The sequence below is a fragment of the Anas acuta genome, chromosome 30 (assembly GCF_963932015.1).
Source record: "Anas acuta chromosome 30, bAnaAcu1.1, whole genome shotgun sequence".
Lineage (NCBI taxonomy): Eukaryota > Metazoa > Chordata > Aves > Anseriformes > Anatidae > Anas > Anas acuta.
This window is the reverse complement of record NC_089008.1, coordinates 52,608-61,855: the sequence shown is the minus strand read 5'-3', so window position 1 is coordinate 61,855 and position 9,248 is coordinate 52,608.

The window sequence follows — 9,248 nt, the reverse complement described above, 5'->3', positions numbered from 1 at the left end:
GGTTAACTGCTGCTATAATGCAATCCAGTATTTATTCCTGAACCGAGGCACTTCCTTCCTAACCAAGTAAAACATTGCTGATCTCAGCCTGCCACTGAGAAATCCCGGTGCTGGTATCTACAGCTCCCAGCCCTCCCCAGATAGCTGCACAAAAATTGATGGGATTGAACTTCTGTTCCTCTAAAAAAAATATAAATAAATTAAAAAATAAAAAAAAAGCAACAATACCAAAATATGCATTTGCATGAGCATGCAGCTCTCCAGGGCTGATTTATACCTTAAAAATAGTAGTCATTTCTTTAAGACAACACCTGGAGATTTAAAAGTCCTTTTCTTTACTGCTTGCAGTATACCGAGAGGCATAGATTACGTTTTGGGGGTAAAATTCACAAGAAATACCCCTGTACCAGCTGAAACTTTTCCAAGCAATTCCGTAATTATCCCTGCACTAACTTTTGCTGCAATTGTATTTTCTGTAGGTTGGCTTGCGCTGGTGCTGCTGCCGACAATAGAAAAGCAATTGAGTTTTCCAAAGTGAATCAGAGAACCTAATTTAGCCCCAAAGACTTTTATTACTGGTTACGATGTGCAAAAATGAGAAAACGCAGCTTGACTTTCAGAATATATTGCAGTTTTGCTCAACTGGCAGGGTTTGAAACAAGTTTTTTTCTCTCTCATTTGCAACCACAGATGTCCTCTGCAGTAGAATTCCAGTGGTGTTTTTACTAAATAAGTTCCAATTATTACTCAAATAATTGTCCTCTGTAAAGGGCTTTCTTCAAAAATCCCCAGGCTTTGCCTGGTCTCCATGTAAAAAGGAGCCACAATACCAATGACATGGCACAGAGGTCATCGAGACCGGCTCCAAATTTAGAATTATTCCAAATTCTCCAGATGGAAACCAGGTTGGGCTAAGCAGAGTGGTAGAAAATACAATAACTAGCACTTCCCACTTACCTTTTAAACATAAGAAAATGTTTTTTCCTTAAAATAAAAGAAAGCTGAACTCTTACAAAGTATGTCTTAGAATTAATTTTGAGCACACAGCCAAAAATAGCTTATCAAAACATGGCCATGTTACTGCAGGGATACAAACCCCAGCGTAGCCACATGCCTTTGGGCTCAGTGGCCCAAAGCAGTTTCGGGAGCCCTCATCCCACAGCTGCTCATTTCATCTGAGCAGCACCCAAGGGTGGGGGCACTGAGCACCCCTGGCCGTGTGGTTAAGCGCATCAGGAGCTGCTCTGGATGTCAGGTAAGCAAGTCCCTACTCCCAAAGAAAGGTTTTTAAACAAATGAAGGAGTGGACTCCTTTTCAGTTGGTGTTTTCCAACATTTCCTTCCAACATTTTCCAATACAGATTCTCCAAACAGTTGCAAGAACGCATCTGCAGCTGGCAGAGGAGGCTGGGGGGAGCGAGATAGGCAGCCGTAGGCTGAGCTCCAGCTCATGCCCCACTGCCACAAATGTCAGAGCACAGCCTCAAACAGAAGCCAGGGCTCCTGTTTTCCATGACTTCTCTCCAGGATGTCTCCTACTGGCATCCACAGACGTTTCTTCCAAGCGCAACAAGCCATCCAGCTGGTAGCTGTGGATGCCCAGGTAATGTTTTCACCTTAAAGCGGTCTGCGTGAGCATGCTTCATTTCAAAAGCTTTCCCTCTCTGTTTGGATGAGACGTGCTTGCAGCAAAAAGGTGCCAAAATGATCCTTTTTAGTATGCTGCTGAGTATTTTGTTACGGATCACACCATCTGTCCAAGCTAGGGAATGCAAATGAATCTATCAATTTTTAAAATATAAACTTAAAACGATGCATGTGATATTAAAAAACCCCATTCAAGCACCTTTGGCTACATGCTTATTGCTTGAGATCTGCTATTGAAAAAGCAGGATTATTCCTAGTGCGTGTTCCAATTTCATGAAAGAGCTCCCCATTATTTATAGCTTCACTGGTCTTTGTATGAAAACAATACTTCTGGCTTTATCTTCTGAGTATTAACAGATACAATATGCAGTATTTGGTTGATATTAATGTGCTTACAGCTTATTACGCAGAGTTAATTAAAATTTGAATAAGGCAAAATCTGGAAATTCTGCATGTCTAATTGGTCCACGAAAGAAGCTTGCCGTACAAATAGCTCTGTAAGAGCATTACGCTATCGCAAAGCAGCACACAATTCTGCTCTGGCTCCATTTGTTTCCAGGAGAACTAGGAAAAACTGCACGGCTCTGCGGACAAGCCATTAGCTTGTCATCTCCAGGGAAAAGGGTTGGCATTTGAGCCCCAGCCAGATGAGACCTCAGCCTATTTCTCCTTGAGCAGTACCTGCCACCACACAACAAGACTGTGGCACAGCTCAGGTGGTATGGCTGCAGCCACCCCACAGCCCGAGCCTGAATTTTTGAGGCACTGCAAACCAAAGAGCTTGGAATACCTTCTCTGGGGCTGCACAGGCTGAAACTGCCAGGCTTCATGCCTTGCACACGTGTGTGTGTGTGTGTGAACACACCGAGCCATACTTCTCCTCTGAAGGTTTTACAGCCACGAGGCCGGATCGTCAGCTGGGCACAGGCTGACATCCCTCACTCACGCTAATGAAGCTGTGGTAATTCGTACCAGCTGAGGATTTATCCCCAGGGAACATATATTGGCATAAGTTATGTCAGCTGCCTGCCTCCTCTTCTGTGCTGCTCTGTCATCCAGCACAAGCTCTAGCTGCTTCCACACCAGCCTCAGACAGGGATTTTGCTGAAAACGTGTGAATAAAGCAAAAGCAAAGCTTCAAATCAACATCGAGATCATGCTCATTTGCACTGGTACTGCAGTCACCTGAAAACAAGTTCTATGGCATTTTGTACACACAACTTCTCCCTGAAGCTGTGGTGTAATTGCCTGAAGTAACTAGGAAAATAAAACTAACATTCACATTTTTAAGGAAAAGGTACAACATTGACAAGGCTTTCAGGGTAGGGCATAACTGCATTACCTGAGCGTTTCCTAGGCTCCCAGCCTTAGATGCTATCGCGCTGGGGAAACTTGGTGTGCTAGCCCTAAGGAACAGCACGGAGCGTAGAGTGGAGTGGAGACACCACGGCTAGGCTCTGTAATCAGGTGGGGCCTCGATTATTCTTGTGCACAAAGCTGCACTTTTTGCCACTCTGAGCCAAAGACCTGTCATGTTTTGACAAATGCTGTACCCTAGTGTACTTTTTGCTCATTATAATATCATTATAATACCAAAACACACCTCCATCCCAAAAGCTACCCGCCTCCAAGGTGCGACCACCCCTCACTGAGCATGCGCCCTGAATTTCTTGGAGCCTATTACTTTAAACGGAGACAGGAAAACTTTACACCGATCATAACTAAGATATGCTTGACTAGAGCCACTCAAGCTCCACCTAAAAGATAGAAAATAATATAAATTGTCCCAAGAGAGAGGGGATGTTAGGGAAGATACCACCGTCAGGGGAGATACCATCCTGAGGACATACAACATCCTTAGGACCTCCTGACTCCTGGGATCAGTCGACGGGCTGAGCCTCTCTTCCCCCCCCATTGGGACGCCTTTGGGTGAGATCTGAATACTTGCTTATAAACCTCTATAGAGTCTTTAATCCTTTTAAGGAGTTTTATTTCTAGGCTGCGCACCTGTAACACCTGTAACACCTGTAACATCTATAACACCTGTAACACCTATAACATCTGTAACACCTATAACACCTGTGTATTTCATGCATACTAACTTGCTTTTGCAGACAGTCACTATCGCCAGCAATCCAAAAGAACCTGATTATCTGTTGCTGTAATAAACCATACTTGATTGCATTGTGATAGCTCTCATTAAGTGCAACTAGGGTGAGGGTGGTTATCCGTGATAGTTCAGTGTTCTGAATCCAACCAGACCCCCAGACGGTTAATGTGTTTTTGGTGAATGTCTGACTGGACCCCCAGACGGTTAATGTGTTTTTGGTGAATGTCCGACTGGTTCAGTACCCTGAATCTGACCAGGCCCGTAACGGTTAATCAGCTACACCCCTTTAACGCGACAGAAGCTCATAGTTTTACTTGAGAAGAGTTTGACCTCTCTCTCAAAATCCATTTCTCATATCCTACAACTATGAGAAAGTTTGAAAATTTCACTTCAGGCACAACAGAAGGAAATAAGCTGAGCCCTCACATTGGCTGTCATAACTGGAGGAAAACAGCATTTCTCCAAGGCTCCAAAATCCAAAGTTCAATAAAATTAATTTTAAAAGTACTAGGGATTATTTATGATCGAATCATAGCTTTGGTTTATGAAAATCTGGAGGAGAAAAAGTCAATGAATTTAAGCGTTCTCTTACATTAAAAAAAATAAGAAATCCATGGATTCAGTCTACCAAAAACCAGTAAAATAGGCATACAAGAATATAACAGATGTCCACAAGGCTTTAAGAGTCCCAAGTCAGCATCAGAAAAACTGAGGAACGTTCCACAGGGAAATAAATGAAGGTCCAACAGCAAGTGTGCAAACACTGCAGTGACTTTTACACTTAGAATTATGAATCATATTCATATCCATACCATTTAACAGACTGCAAGATTAAGATTGTAACAGTGCCGTTTTTCACTTTCATTAACTTATAATGCATTTTCCATGGATATACCATCATAAATATATGTCCAGCAAAACACAGTAAACTTTCCCTATAAATTCATATATTTAGGCTCAAGAGTGCAATATGAAGTGTGCTAGGGAAGGCATCACTAGGTTACTCACCCAAAGCATGGGACAAAATCTCCCCTCGCCAAGAACAGGAGCACCTTTAACAGCTTCACCAGAGATTGAGCATTTGGGATTCATTCTCTAGCTACAATTCCAAGTGAGAAATGAAGTCTCCACAAATCAACAGAACAGAAAGAGAAATCAAGGATCAGCTTGTACATTATCTGCTTGTTCTCTGGGCAATTTCTGCTAGTATCCAGATTTTATCCTCTGTGTAGGGCTGCATGAAAAACTCAGTTCTCCACCAGAGAAACCAGGAAAGCATTCAAAGAGAAGTAAGGGGACTGATATTTCAAGTTGCCCATGTCATTCTGCAAGTTTCCCATTGCCTAGCTCATCAGTCCTGCTGCCCACTCTTGCCTTTGGCACTTAAAGGTTTGAGGATCCTTCAGACACAGATTCCCAAACTGTTTTTCGATGTGAACGCTGCAATGAGGGCAGAGCAGTGAAATCAGTGAGGGCAGAGCAGTGAAATCCATGGGAGCCTCCTGCTGGTAACTCAGGTCCTCCTGCTGCCTCGTCCCACAGCCAGCACGCTGCTGAAGACCTTCTGCTTTGGATGCACATCTGAAGAAAGCTACATCAGTAAATACTTGGCCATTCCTTTCTCCCTGAATCGTATCCAACCTTTCCGATATAACCTCACAGTCATGGAAGCTAGGACAAGATATGCTGAATGCATTTTGTTGATATATACATCAGTCACAGGCCTGAAGGACATCAAAGAGGCCCTGAAGAGCCTCTTTTTTTTTTTTTTTTTTTTCCCAGTACAAATATTTCTATCTAGACTTTCTCTTTAAAAAAATAATAATGATTTTTTTTTTTTTAAGCTTCCTTTAAAGGAGATTATATAAAAACCTTTTAGGCTAACAGGATACCGAAAGATTCCTGGAGTGCCTTAAACTGGTATTTGCTGAAATATTTATATCCAGCTGAGACATTATGCTTCTGGTTGGCCATGGTACAAAATACTGGCTTGATACACTATTAAACCTAAATCTTGAGCACCCCTGGTTTAACAACAAGGACTGCAAAGCCAGTTGTCATCTGAGTAGGAAATAAAGTAAAGAAACCCCCTGCTCAAGGTGGTATACTTGGGTTCCTTCGGGTGCCTTTAGCTGCAATTACGGTCCTTTTGCATTTTGGAACGGACCACCAGCCTGTATATTGCATTTCCATAAAAGAGATAGAGGCTTTTGTTGCAAGCATTTGTAACTCACCATTTGAATGTCTAATCAGACACAGGAGAGGTAGGTAGAACATATAGAATATAGCTTTTACACTTGGTCATTGTATTATGGTCATACCCCTCGATCAATAACATATTGTAAACCTAATGGTGCATGACACAGAGCAAGGAAAATGCAGGTACAAAAACTGAACCACCTTATTTTCTCAGTATATGATCTGTCATGTCTTCTATCCAAGTGTTGATAAAGGTGCTGATCCCTTATTACTTGCAAGATGAAGTGTAAAGCCCTAACAATGTTTTTTTGCAAGCCAGGATAAGCCACAGGCTCACAGGGCAAGCTTTGGCACCCAGGGCAATCCAAGCTGTGTGCTCAAGTGCCCTCTCTGCCACCCAATGCGATCAGCAGCACAGCATCCCTGGACTCTTCTGAGGTAAGACTTCACCAGTGACAAGCTGGAGCTCCAGCTGCTCAGCTTGGACATTTATTTAAAGCTGGGAGAGCTGAAGTGTAAGTGACAAGCATGGTTGGTTAATATGTATTGTTTAGCTGAAGCCATTTCAGCCTGGGAGCAGGGAGGAAATTCTGCATCAACCTAGCCCAGGTAGGAATTGATGCATGGTGACAGTAATCCTTTCGGACACAATAAATTAGGAGTGATGACCAGGACTTGAGAAGAACAAGCAGAAGCTGTCTGGGCGGCACACAGTATCACGGCAGTTCTTAGTCGCATCCATCCTTGCCTGTGTACATGATGACCAGCTGCAAGCTGTCCCTCACAGCAGACAGAAAGGACATTTTCCCTCGCTGCAGGTATTTTCCACAGGGACCTATCTTTCACAGGCTCTGTCTCACTGCTTTCAAGCAATCAAGGCAAATTTGGGGCCCCTGTTTCTTACCTGGTGTTACAGGGGCAAGGAAATCACAGTATGTTCAAGACACAGCACAGGTTTATCTCGCAACACAACGAATTCATGTCACTTCTCTGCTTAGGTAAGAATATCTAGGCAAAGATGAGGAAAAAATAAGCAATAAAAAAGCTACAGAACTAAAGATGCTGCAGTTTATTAATGCCTAATTCTTCTTTCTACAGAGACTATTTTTCCTCCCCTATTTGCACTGTAGTACTTCCAAAGATTAACCTTTATGGCCAAGCTGACTTCTGACATTTAAGAAGATGTGGTGTTATTTATTTTGACATCAAGTTCACACCGGGTAAAATTAAAATTACCAACGCAATCCAAATGCATAGGAAGAAACAAAAGCAAAGCAGGACTTTAACATTCATACCGTGCTCCCCACAATTAGCTTTGTTTTCCATCAGTGTAGTCTATTTATATTCCGTGTCTTCTCTGTGCTATTCCAATTTAAACAACATTTTAACTACCCTTTTTCCATGGGGATGTCTGGTTTAAATTCTATTCACAACAGCTATTTCTCTAAATTGCACTGATGTAAGGTTGTACCAATCTTATCAGGATCACTGGACTAGTATCACGTTTAATACAAGGTTTTTTCATTGCTTTTACTGTGACACGACTTACATCAAGCCTATTTACAAACACTAAAGGGGTCTGAAGGAAATTCTCATCAGCCCGACAGGCTGGCAGAAGGATTTGACAGCAGAGCTGAGACTCAAGCAACTGCCTATAGATCTGCCTTAAAAAAATACACCAATAAAAGCAGCGTAAGTGAAATATACAGCACTACCAAGAAAAGCTTAAGTGGTAAAAAAAAAAAATACACAAGGACTGGACAATTGGGTATGTACAGTTACATCCATCTAAACCACAGGATTGAAATAGCAAGTATTTAGTAAGACAAAAAAGCCAAGCATTTTGCATGGACCCTCCTAAGAGACAGGGTTTTGCCAGCAGAACGGATCAGGCATCCACTGAATGTTACTTAACATCCTTACCGGTATGCACAGTCAAATGACAATGTAGCAGCAAGAACAGCTAGGAAGGAAGAGATCTCCTGAAATAGGAGGCAAAAGGATCCATTTTGTAGTTTTCATAGAAGTGCTGCTCTTGGCACAAGCAAAACAGATTGCAGCACTTCCTCCTGCCTCCCAAAAATGATGCTTTTGCTGCATGTCATTCAGAAACTAATACACAAGAAAGGACATCTCTTTGAGGTTTTATTTGATCTACTTCTCTCCTATAACATACATGACTGCTTTTTTGCCTTGTTAAAGGCTGAGGGTGGTGAGAGAGGACGAGCGAGCAGGAACTGACTGAAAAAGTCTCCTAGGAACAATTGCTCAGGAGCAACCTTGCCTCAATACTGCTGTACAGCCACACAATGATGATTTAAAACATCAGGCTACCATACAAAATCCACCGCCCTCAAAAGATGGATGGGACAGCCTCTTAGCTCCCCTACCCCATTCTTCCCATCCGTGTGAAATTCGACATAAATCATGTTATGGGATTGCTAAAGAGGAAAAATAAGTAAAGCTTTAAAGGTGTATCAGACATCAGTACAAATCTAGCTCTAGGAAAACAATTTGACCTGTATGCAGGAGACATTTGAGAGACAGGTGCTCACTAGAAATGCAAGATAGAGCTTTCTTCCAAAACGTCTGGTTTTGGCAGACACTGACTTACGGCATCTGACCATTTCTATGCTTAAACCTAAGATATCCAGATTAGCAGCATTCTCATCTCTTGTGCTCCAAACTAAGATCTTACAGTACTCCAGCAGTCCAGCCATCTCTGGTGGGAATGATGGATTTATCTCATGTTTCCAAATCACCAATTCCACCTTGAAAACACTTAAATATCAATGAAACAAAAATATCATAATCATTTTACTGGACTGAGGATGAAGATTGAGAAGCCATTGAATAAAAACTGCCGGTGTGACCCAAATAGCTGCTATAGCAGTGCAGCAAGGTGACCAGATAGCAACACCTTGCTCTCAATCAATAGCAATTTCCTCTTGAATCTTTGTCCATGTAGGAAAGAAAAAGCATCCTTCTTTAAGATTTCAGTCTGCACTAGAGACAATAAAGACTGTTCTACTTCAGCAAGGTGTGGACAGCCTCATTTATTAGACACGGGGTGATAAAAGACAATTTGAAAGTGTTTGTGGTTATGGTAGTAAGATCTAAGAGTCCAGCCCGAGCCCTTGGCTCTGCAAGAAATTGAAGGAAGATGCACACATGCACACACACCCCTCACAACATCAAGTCCTCACTTTCTATGCACAAGAAGCCCCTGTTTGCCTTCCCCAAAGGCACAGCAAACACAGACCTGCTTGAGCTGCTGGCAGCAGCTGCTGGC